The 12247-nt window shown below is 30.8% G+C and overlaps 1 protein-coding gene across 2 annotated transcripts in view; it reads left to right on the top strand.

Moving 5' to 3' along the window:
* Nucleotides 1-12247, top strand: part of LOC106717089 (FK506-binding protein 2) — a 31955-nt gene that overhangs the window by 16275 nt on the left and 3433 nt on the right. The window lies entirely within an intron of this gene.

Below are 12247 nucleotides of genomic sequence, written 5' to 3'. Positions count from 1 at the left end.
ATATCTACCATTCGGACAAAAGTAGAAATAAAAGCAGTTTTCATTTAGCCTATCCGTATTTCTATAAAGATCTTAACGCGTTTACGGGGAGCGCTGTCTGTGTAAATAATTAAGGGCACTTTTACACGCGCCGGTTGGCTAGGCGCTTCGTAGATCGTTCTCGAGACGCCTGCACACTCGGCAGCTGCGACTTAAGAAACCGCATTATCCATAGTCGAGCGCAATCTTCAGCTCTACCGCAAATGTCGTCGGTCCTCGCGCAAAGCAAAATATTATTACCTCTTCAATCGTTCTATACAATTCATATAACGTAAAATAAATTAAAGAAAGCAAATCATTAGCTGAAAAAGAACGAAGGAAATAAAATAGTTTTTTGTTAACAGATTTTATAAACGTAATTATAGGCAAAAAACTTTCACTTTTACGATAAAAACCTGAAAGAACCCTGTGTTGTTCTTTTTTTATTGATCTTCATTAAACTACGCGACACCTCATGTCCGGATAAGCCAGGTTTTCGAAACTGATAAAGTCTAAATTATTTTATTATTTCCTTATAAAAAAAAGTCTTCCGTGATTGTCATAAAGGCATGATCCATCTGGGAATTGTCGCTCATTTTGAGCTTTTAAATTCAATTTTAAGATTGTCATTCTTTGTCTCAATTATAACGAACAAAAAATATTTGAAATGTACAAAAATATTACCAACGACAAAGACTGGTCGTGTCAGCTTTATCTTTGATGAAACAAATTTCTACAGAGAACGTCATACAGAATCCGTCGTCTAACATCCCATTACATATAAAATTTATCCACCCGTATATTCCTTAACAGGTAAATGTTTGAAACTGAAACGTCGAGGGCCATTTTCTCAGCGCACGCATTTCCCTACTAAGTTAACATAAGCCTCTCATGACAAATGTTCAAGATGAACGGTTATTTTGCACATTCTTGGCGTTGTACATGTTTTTATTTTGTAAAAAATATAAGCTGATATATGTTTTACTTGGGAAAGAACAAATGTAAAGGCTGAGATACCTAAATGCGACTATTTAATTGAAAGCTGTGAACCCAGCGGACTGGATTGATGCCGTAGTAATGTCAGAAGTCAATACGTGAACATACAAACATGAATAGCTCGTTAGTCAAACCCTAATGTATATGGATTCAGTTGCATTTTAACGTTTGACTATTCAAGTAGAATTTCTAATTACATGGTGACTTAATACTACGACTTGATACGAATAAGCACACACTTAGTTAAATAGATACCTCCACCAATAAAAAAATGGACAGAGCTTTGGGTTTTTTATTTATCTTTAAGAAAAACGATATGTTATACACTATTCGTGCTATCTAGATTCTACAAAGAACGGACGCGGAAGTACTTGTGTATTTACAAAATACTAGTTTCTGAGATTCTATGAAAATACAATATTTATTAAATCGTTTTATTATTTTTTGAATCTGAATATTAGTAGGTATAGAGTTGCAAGTAAAAAAAAAAAAAAGTTTTAACCGTTTAACGCAACAGAAACAGTTTTAACCATAAACGGAACATTGCATCTAAGCATGCAATTAAGAAACTATATGAAGTAGTTGGTGGTGCTTGTGTATCGCCTGGCCACCCATTGCTTCGCCCAGTTGATTGATTGCGCACCCTTCCACCCAATAAATATTATATAAAGTTGTGAGCAATTTGTCCGTCTCGCTTAGTTACGATGAAATGATATATTAATACGTCTAGAAGATGCATTAGTACAAAAATGGTGTATCTGGCGTGATGCCTGTACTGTACGTGTCAGGTCTGTAAAGAACATATACAAGAACGTGGCTTATATGAAAATACTATCGGTAAATCGCAGTTGCATAGGTTTATTATTTATCTCGTCGATTTTTTTGTTTTGGATAATAAAAAAACAAGTGCAAATATTTTGTAGTGTAACATAAGTTACCATAGCCCGCTATTGCGCATCCATACATTTAAGTAACAGTTGTCCGTGACTTCAAAAAAAACTAATAACAAATATAGCCTATGTCACCTGGGGATAATTTAGCTTCACAACAGTAAAAGAATTTTTCAAATTAGTTCAGTAGTTTAAGAGCCTATTCAATACAAACAAAACAATAAATCAAATCTTTAATAACCATAAAAATGAAAGGACCAAAAATTAATAGCCTATATCATTCTTAGTACGATTCCGTATCAGATAATCATAATAGGTACGTAGTTTACACGTGATTGACCAACAAAAAAAATCCTTTAATTATACACTTGTTGACGCTGAAATATTGTAAAGCAAGTATGTGTACCAATACTAAACTTTGTATATATGTATTTTTTTCGTTACTTTAGCAGTCTTTTCTGTGAATATTTTTATTGGCTTAGGGGCAAAAGGGCAGCGGTTCAACTCATGTAATGTAGCAACGCTCATAAACATCCAAAGGATTCTTTACGTTTTTGTGGGAAATGTTTTATTAAAACGTAGGAAAGGTAAATTTAGTACTGATTTCAATATAGTCAAGTTCACGTGTTCACTTATCTTACTAATATTATAAATGCGAATGTTTGGATGTTTGGATCGATGGATGTTTGTTTGTAGGTATCTAGGATTTTTAATTCCGCGCGCACGAAGTCATGAGCAACTGCTTATTATTTTACTTTATTAAATAAGTATGTAGAAAAATAATACTTTATTACTGTAGTTGTGTACTCTGTTTTTTTTTAAAGATAGTAAAAGTATTAGCAACCGTTTCATTCATTCGCAAATTTCAATAATAAACACCTTGAGTAAGAGAATTATAAAATTGCTGTTGATAATAAGATAAATATGGAATTTGTTTGTTTTCTTTTTTCATATTTCACCGTAGTAACATAGTAAACCGAGTCGAGAAAACAGAGGTTTATTTAGAAACAGCCAGTCCTATACGTTATCGAGTGTCTTTGAAAGTCTTTGTGGTGTCTCTCCTCGTAATACTGTTACAGACTAAAAGCGGTCAGTTAACTATGAAATAACGTTCAAACGGTCAGAAACTGAAGACGCTTGGAAAATTGACCAATAATAGAGACTCGGAGATAATAGAAAGTCTTAAACAATTTCATTTTTAAAATATGAGTAATGTAAAAGCAAAGTCATAGAACCTTTTCGAATTTGAATTCAGTTTCAAAAAAACATTGTTAAAAATTTTATAAGAAGAATATTTTGTACAAAATAAATTTTTTATACAAATTTTCATAACGGATTCAGTTAGAGTTTATAATCTTCGTACAAATAGTAATGAAACCTTAATATAGTTTACAACTTTACAACGCGTTTCCATCAAAAGCTTTCCTTGTCATACTTATCATTGCATTTCGAAATACTCAGGAAACAATTTTATAAAGATTTGCTCATTTCACGTTTATTTGAAACCGTCGGAGATCTAAAAGAAAGTTCTTCTCAGACCAAACAACTTCTTCGATGCGGTTCTGTTTTTATCCACTGTATTCGATTTAAAGCCGAGTTGGGAACTGTAGTAACATAGTTTAATATTCTATAAAAATATAACTGACACATTGGATACGGATTTCTGTAAAGATGAAATGGAGTACAAACACACCAGCTATAAAAATAAAAAGTTATTTTAAGCAGGCATTAGCTCAACCAATTGACATGTGTGACAGTTATTCAACATCGATTAAATTAATTAAGAATTCAATAGAGATGGAACGAAAATACACACACACCTAGCCTCAAAAACATTACTTTTATTTACTTTTAATATAAATCGACATTGAACGGATCTGTAAAACAATCTTACTAATATTATAAACATAGATTTAGAACATAGTCTGGAAGAACACATAGGCTAAACACTTACAAAGTATTGTAAGTGTTTTTTCTTTATTAATTCCGCGCGGATGGAATCGCGGGCGACAGTTAGTATGTCATAACTTCATAAAGTCGCAAAAACAAGATGTAAACCAGCTATAAATAATAAATTATCCCTATATTGTGAATTTGTCGGTGAACATCTGCTTCCAACACTAACGGCGATTTTAAAAATTCATCGAAATGTTATCGTAGTTGCCTTTTGTCCTTAATTCGATTTGTGCTTTAAGTTTAATTCTTTATAAAAAAAAATATGCCTCTAAAAATCATTCATTTAATTAAAACATGTAATTAATATTATATTTTGAAAACACAAATAGTGTTACATAGGAATGTCAACCTTATGCAATTGGTATAATTACCTAATTCGGTTAAACAATAGATTCACAAATCAAATAGGATAAAGCTTATCATTAGAGCGAAAGAAATAATCAAACGCTTTTAGCATATTAATGGATATTAATAACAATCCAATTTAATTCCCCTAAACGATTATTATACATATGTGATTGTGACAATACAACTAATTAGTGTTTAATGCGCATTAAATGTCTGTTGTTTGTAATCAATGAAGCAAATACAATCAATGAAATTCACTAATGTGTAAGGTGATCTCTCTATAATGTAGAGTAAGTACTAGGAATTACTTTGCTCGCTTCATTGGAGAAATCCTATGATTGTACTACTTATAAATTCTAATACAAATTCGGAATATAAAAATTCAATCCTGACATTATAAATAAAATTAAGACGTAAATTCATGCTTATAAAATTAAATAAAAACATATTTGAATTGGCAAATATTTTAAAGTGAAATAAAAATTATTTCAATTAGGTTCAATTATCACCGAATTAATGTTGTGTAAAATATTTTCGTTTATCCTGTCTAAAAAAATGTGTCCTGTCATATTCAATGCCTCTTTTTAACTTCGAGTGCTAGTGTCTTTAAAACTAGTAAACTTTTGCTTGTTCGAAAATTTAAGCCTTTGCATATTTTCTTAAAATAACGTAAAATGTTTCGCTAACTTTTCTTTTTAATATGATGAAAGTTTCTTTAAAATAACAATTAATAATAAAGTGATCGTTAAACCGGAATTTTTAAGCGATAATCAACTCTTAGGCTTTTAAAGAAACCTAGACACAGAAATATGCGGTGAGCTGATTTGTAAAAATTTGAAAATAGAATCATTTGTACGGATATGAAAACGGATCACAGACTTAATCAGTAGTTGTTTTTAATTACATTGGCAGCAATACGGCTAACGCCCGCACATCTGGTCACTTTATCATTTTTTAATTCATATCTGTTAAAAAACTTTACGAAATTTTATATTTAGTAAAATCCCTGGACCGTTTTTATTGTAACAATGTTAAATATGTTAACTATTTGATATCCATTGCTTTATTTGGCCATTAAATTACAGAGAATCAAACCCACTCAAAAACTTAGGAAACACTAAAGGAGAGAAAAAAGAGAAAAAATAAGTTGGAATTTGAAACCAAATCAAAAATTTATACATGAAATAAAAGGAAATGTAAAAAAACAATACTTATGAGAAAATAATTAGTGTAAATCCACAAGATCCTAACATGCGAAACAAGCCGTAAAAATATAAAGGAACTAATAAAATAAGATGTACGATATTTTGTTCCTGTCACTGAGGCCACATTTTGTGTCTTCTGAGAAATTTCTAGCGCCCGCCAGACTTTGTGTGTGTCAACAATATCAACAGATTGAAATTTATTGCAGCAGCGCGCCGAACGGGGCGCGATTATGATGCTTTCAGCTGGATTTAATAACAACCAACTTGTTTTATTGTTGATTTTGAACATGTAACTGGATATAATTAATGCGAACTATCATTATCACTCTGTCTTTGTCGTTACGGTCGACTAAGTATGTGAATTTTCTGTATCCATCTATCAGCCTTATCTGAATTCAATCCTTAACATATCCTCTTTTACACAATTCATCCACACTTTCTTATGTCTTCTACCTTCTATTTATAAACAATCTCATTTATTTAGTACAAGATTTATATTCTCTGACCTCAGCCTATGAAACTATCAATTATTACTTCATTTAATAAACCTCAATGTCTTGCGCTGCTGCAAAAATAAATCGAGGCAATTTGCTAGGAATATCCACTTATGTTTTAAATTAATAAAGAAATAGAGTTTGGCACAAAATCGGGTTCTTGGAGATTACGTTTGTTATAATTATATTCTGCTATGATTGAACGCTATGTAAAAAAGTTGATATATAGAAATAAATAAGATAGACTGTTATAGAAATCCGTACTTCACTTTATTAAAAGCGTCCTCTTTAGAGCCTTTATGCCTTTATCATAGACGCTAATTAATTAAAGTTTCCGATTCTTGAAATCTCGTTCCATTGCAACTGGCAGACAGAATATACCTTTATTACGTAATTCAAAAGCGCATCGTGATTAGACATCTTGCAATATGGAAGTTCTCCATTGAAAGCTCTCTTCGTTCCTCTCATCGAACTTGTATTCGTAACGTGAAAGTTTTTTTAGTTGTTTATGTAATTTGTCGCATAAAAAAAGTTAGCATGTAATTTCCATTAGAGTTTTTAAAGGTGTAATGCTTTTGAAACTCTTGTCGTCTAATCTTTTACGCGTTTTTAAATAATCAATTTGTTAATAGAATACAAATTATTTAATGCAGGATAAAAATTTAATGCATCTTTTCATTGTTTAGTTACCTTTTGGAAAAATGTAACGTATCGTAAAATAATCTACATTCTTTATAATAGGTTAAAATATTTTAACAGAGTAATTTACCAGATAACTTTACTTTGCTTGTATCGAAGAGTTATTCAAAGGAATAGTAAATAATTATTTTGCGATCTTTTTTAAACACATTAACTTTGTGTAGAAAAAATCTACGACGCGTTTTACAAGAGTTAATTGGAAACAACAGATGTTCCTTTTCCTATCCAATACAGGGTTGTAATTATCACTGGTTAAATATTTCTAGCAATTATTTTTTCAACATCTATAGCAAGATGCAGTTTAATATATAGTTAAGACATAAGTTTATTCTGTTTATATGACTTCCTCTACGTATTTATATACAACGTTAATATGTACCTAACAATACTATATTCAAAGGCTTGAAATGAGTCCGTAGGAAAACACATATTTGAATTAGCAGGCGACATTAACGCAAATAAAAGCATATAACCGTGATGATTTAGCATCAAAGGATTACCGAAAAGCTTGAATCATACCATCTTACTAAATTGACTGCGTTTACCTCGAATTAGATTTACCTCTTTAGATTAAGTAACGTAATAAACTTGCAAACTCTGACTCATCGAAGTATTTTACTATCGTATAAAAAATAAACACAAAAAAAAAAGTCAAAGACAATTTTATATTCTTTGATAAATTTAAAATTTTATCGTTATGTAACTAAGTTTTAAATATGTCAAGCCAAAGTAACTTGTTCTAAGTAATTTTCTTGACATTGTAGTGCCGTCGGAATATTTTACAAAGCGTAGACGGCTTACATTTCTAGAAGTTCTCGTTCATTCTGAATTTATAGCCGCAAACTGATATCGGTGCCAAAAATTTTTTTAAAAATTTCGTTACTGTTTTACCTTACTGCATAGCAACAAAATGAACCCTTTATTCTGATTCCAACTCGATTAATATACGAACTCGTTATTTGAAGTATTGAAATTGCTGTTGCAGTCTAGAATTTCTTGATCAGTTTTACAACATATAAATGGAGAGCGTGTATCTTCAAGAAGTGGAATGTTTTAAAGATAAAATAGAAAAACTTTATATTTTTGAGATGTGACGAAGTCTGTCTGATATTTTATTAAGTACGATGGGGATAGGGGGTTGTGGCTTGGGGTGTGGGGTGTGAAAAATTCAACGTTAGAAGGCGCGCTCGGCTGCCCTCCTACAGGACGTGACGCAGCTTTTATAAAAATAGTTATTTATGGTTCTTGGCCCTCTATGCCATTTAACTTAAACTAGGCCACTTTAAAGATTAAACGAAAAATGTTCTACACCACACTCGGTCATGGTCATTCCCAAAGGAATTAGTAAAGATTAGTACTACTAAAAAATATTTTAACTGCGTACATATATTGAGAAATAATACATTGTTTAATCAGTCAAATTGCCCGAAGGTGTGATAATTAGTTTTAACCGTTTGAAATATAATCAGAGTTTGTTTTAATCACGTACGAATTTTATTCTTTTAATTATTATTTTGAAATGAACTCGTGAAAGTTTTGTATGAACACGAAAGTTCTTTGATAATACCAGCCAACGAGCCATGAAGGTGAAAACAAAAATTAATTAGCGCGTCTGAGGCTAGCTATTTTATCCCACTTTTACCTACATCTGGCTATTATAGAGAGGATTCATGCTTCTTATCTTCTTTGAAAAATATATTTCAGTTAAAATTTATAACCTTCGTACATTTCGATGTTTTAACTTACATTATGAATTGATTATAAACATATTCAATAACTAATTAACGGTTTTACACAAAATAGAAGTATAGGTGTTCCTTTCTAACTATAAAAAAGGTTGAAAAAAAAATCAACTTAATCGGTCCAGTTAAATTTTCAAATTAGACTTGCGGTTGTGGTTAGCGATTATAAGCGTGACCAACGCGTGTCTCTTATCTATGCTGTTCGTAAAATACCGACTAATTTAAAACGTGTTAGTTACGCTAGCACTTATCAATTTTTGATGTTATTATTAAATTAATTATGAAATATTCATATAGACATATTGGTTTATTTTCCTTTAAATCCAATAAAGTTTTAAAAATTTGTTCAAAATTGTACCATAATTCATAACCAAAACCATTTTTAATCGTGTCAAATAACCATAAAAAGCGATACAAAGTTATAGCTTAACGTATTTTTATAATGATATGTATGTATGTCCGTTTGTAACTAGATCTATTTTAACACATAAGGAGTCATCTTGCGCGCATTGCTGTAGACCAGTCGTGCTTATTTGGTTTTTACACAACGGCTTGTCTTCATAAACTCTACAATGAAAATATAAATTAAAGTCAACTATTAACATAAGTTAATAGTTGACTTTAATTTTGTTAAAGTTGTGTTTACAATGTAGTGCGTTCATCTTATATTCTGAGCGTATAAATTTTTGAAGAAGTCCTCCTTGCGCGCATAGCCCATAAAAGTTATATTCTTACAACTTTACTTCCTATCACAACGTGTTCTAGAATATTATCCCTGAAGAGTAAGAAAACTCAATTTCATTTTAATGTCTCTAAATCTCTTCATGAACTTGAACAGTTAAAGTTACAATCGTATCTGCTACGTCATTATTCTTATCCAGAAGTACGTGTTGATAATAAAGTTTACTCAATCCAATCTTTCCATTCCACTAAGGATAGACAGGATAATCTGTGCATTATGACAATTATATGTAAAATTTTACAATTTATAATGTGTGCAACATTCATCCTCTTTGGTAGAACGAAAGAGGATTTTGTGGTACGAAGGAGGTTGAGCTGGCCATGTGAACAATAATCTGTGAAAAACGATATGTGAAAACAAGTGACAATCGAGGTTACACGTTACAAAAGATGTTGAATATACCTTTTAACAATATAACGTTAATATTGTTTTGTCACTAATGCGATGAATCACAGATATTACAGTTAACAAAAAGTGTATCTCAAGAATTACTGAGCATATGACAAAACAGCATTGGGAAAGTAAATGACACTCGTTTGCGAATCGAAAGTGTAAATGGTAAGAGCGGGTCGACACAAACGGAGTGAAAACCATTGTTTGACAACGAACTTTCACCACACTCAACATATGACGTGGTAACATTAGATGAATATCACATATAAGGAGCGGATGTAAATAAATAACAAATATTCGTTGGTTCTCAATTCAATTTTAATGTAATATATAGGAAGTTCTTTAAACGCCAACATACCTACAGTTTTTAGAGAAAAAAAATTACTAAACATTTTAGTTTCCTTCTGTGGTACTGTAATTTTTTATCATACGCCAAAGTAGCCATATAATATCAGAAATATAAGGATGTAACAAGTATAAAGTACACTATAAATTAGATTTTAGGGGTGTTTCGAAATTAATGGGAGAGTATAATGGTCGCACGGGTGCATTTTGTCCGATAATTGACTCCAATGGAACACAATAGTGACATGATTGGATCTCGATAATGATTATAACAAAAAGTTACCGCTAGCGTTCTCATTACAATCTAGCTGATGCCATTCACGTGGAATAAGAAAAGGGAGATGATGATGACTGGTTAAACCACAGATTCGATTTATCAGTAAAGCTTAATATTGGCATAAAGAAAGCTTATATTAACAAATTTGATAACAAATAATTAAAAAATTTAATCATCATCTTTCCAATTCAAAGAGTTCGATTAAAAGTTCTTTTAAATATTTACTATAGAAAAATGTATGAATCAGATATGCAGCTAATTTTAAAAAGAAATTGCACCTGTCACTACCAATAACAGATTCTAGAATTTATTTAACTGCTGAACGATTAGACTAGTTCAATGGTTTATTTTTTTCAATTATTTAGTTCAAAATTAATCCGTTTCTTAAGTTTATTTTTTTAAATCCTGTCATAAAACTCATTTGTGTTCTAAAATATTTAAACGGATAAAGGTTACAGAATTTTTGGATGCCTTACGTGTTCTAAAGCCTTTGATGAGTTAAACGACACTTAAATTCATCCTTATTCTTACGAAACTATTAACGTAACAAGAAATCTAATATTTTAATGTGCAATTACATAACGCATGGTATCACGTCTAGACATGTGACTAAACGTTTTGTTATGCAATACAAGGATGCGTTTAAACGAGTTTAATTTAATCATACTTTCTCTTTTAATTTTTTAAACCAATTGTTTTTATAATGGGACTGTATTTTTTCAAAATGCATTTGAATGCGGCCCTTTGTGTTTGAAACGACAATAAAACAACATTTACTATTTTCTGTGATGTACCAAGACAAAAATCTAGAGTAGTAGATATATATCTATAGAAGTAATTCACAACGAAGTATGAATATTCAAACACCTTTCGTTATACACAATGTTATGCATCAAAAGCCACGACTTGTTACCACTGGGTAACATCTTTGGGACTTCCGCATTTGAAGTGCTAAACATAACTGTTATACAAAGAAAAATACATAATTAAAATATTGATTGAATTAAATAAAATGGACGAGTCATTGTTTGAGTAGGTATAGAAGAATTCAGTTGTTCACAACCATTCGCCGGTCTCCGTTAGAGTTCTTTAGGGAACTTTGTTTCTCAATTTAAAGTTTTCTTTTAAAACTAGCGAGTAGTTTAATAAGCTGGCTACCGGAAAATTTCTACAACGCTCACTTTATAAAAATCTATTGTCCTGTCTGAAGAGAATTAATTATAGATTTTTTAATTGAAATTGTACATGCAAACTTTCATAGTTAAACTAATTAAAATTAAGATCTGTAAACTTTTAGATTTATAGATTTTTGCTTAAAATTTTGGTTAATCGTTACGGTAAAACTTATTTAAAATTGGTTAAATAATTAATAATTAAATTACTTAATTCTAATTAATATAGTTCAAATTATATGTTGTATTGTTAATCATCTATATAGACAAAGGTAGGACTATCAAGGTAGATAAATGAATGGTGTTGTATTAATATCAAAAACAGACTTTATAAACAATCCGTATATTGCGGGAGACAAATATGTACAAGATTTAATTGCTCTTGTCGGTTGTATAAAGGGCTCTTTGTAGATTACGGATTGACAATAAATTGAACAACCATTGAATAGAAGCAATGTTATTGTCTATTGCCCGGACAATACAGATTCAGTTATATTCACTTGTACATCAAAAAAAAGTTTTAAAAGCAACAAACGAATAAAATTGCGTAGAACAGGTTGCTAGGAGCAAAATGTTTTCGATAATTGTGGTTATTTCTAAAGGAATCTGACTTTGCTTAGAAAAAGCATTAAAATGGTTCGCTAAAAAAACTTCCAAGAAATAAAAGAGTAAAGTTTATGCTCAAAAATAATAATTGTTCTTTACATTGAAGTATGAATAATCTGTTATATCCAATGTATAAATATTGGTACTTCGTAATATTTGGGTATCCGTAGTATATTGCGACATTTTATATGCACCGCATGGTATGCATGCAAAACTGTTGTTGCGGACAAAGGCCTATGTAATAGTGTTATTCTACGAGCCGATTTATCTGATGCTCCGGTCACATTGTTGAAATATATGGACAACTTGTGTCCGCACAACCGTTAAATATAAGTTACGCGTATGCAGATTATACTACAGTCTG

Source organism: Papilio machaon, chromosome Z, assembly GCF_912999745.1.
Source record: "Papilio machaon chromosome Z, ilPapMach1.1, whole genome shotgun sequence".
NCBI lineage: Eukaryota > Metazoa > Arthropoda > Insecta > Lepidoptera > Papilionidae > Papilio > Papilio machaon.
Note: the sequence above shows the minus strand (reverse complement) of the source record. Positions and strands in the feature narration are given on the sequence as shown.